We start from the raw sequence: 794 nt of genomic DNA on the forward strand, positions 1-794 counted from the left end.
TTGTGAGGTAGACACGACATTCTGGCGATATAGGTGGATGTTTGTGAGGTAGACACGACATTCTGGCGATATAGGTGGATGTTTGTGAGGTAGACACGACATTCTGGCGATATAGGTGGATGTTTGTGAAGTAGATATCACGAGGAAACTTTTCCTACTACGTCGTTGATAACATGCTGTCTAAATTCTTAACAGATTTTATGGTATGGGAATCTAAAAAATTTATTTTTTTATGGAGAGTACGTCCAAACACCACCAGATTCCCACACCATAAAATCCAAAAAGAAAAAACAACAACTGTAAAGCTTATCTAAGAAATTCCTCATCAATACCTGGCAATTTACGTTGTCGTCAAAAGTGTGAGAGAATAATTTCAGCTTGCCAAGTTCACAATTTGAAAAAAGTTTGAAGTACTGATTACAATGATAATAATAAAATAATGATACTTATTTTGTGCTATCCTGAAGAATTTGCATGGAACTAGAAACGCTGACATCTGAGAGGTCGAGCTTGTCTTTTGCCCGAGTTCATGGGGGACAATCATACGTTGTGACGGAGTTTGGTCGACACAGGTCTCAACTTCATTTTAAAAACAAACAAACAAACAAACAAACAAACAAACAAAGACAAGACAAGACAAGACAAGACAAGACAAGACAAATCCGCCACGAGGTCAGGGAAAAAATGTCAGTGTTTGTATTTCGTAGTTTTAGTAATACTGTTTGTATTTCGTAGTTTTAGTAATACTGTTTGTATTTCGTAGTTTTAGTAATACTGTTTGTATTTCGTAGTTT

This window comes from Aplysia californica, unplaced genomic scaffold (assembly GCF_000002075.1).
Source record: "Aplysia californica isolate F4 #8 unplaced genomic scaffold, AplCal3.0 scaffold01816, whole genome shotgun sequence".
In the NCBI taxonomy this organism is placed as follows: Eukaryota; Metazoa; Mollusca; class Gastropoda; order Aplysiida; family Aplysiidae; genus Aplysia; species Aplysia californica.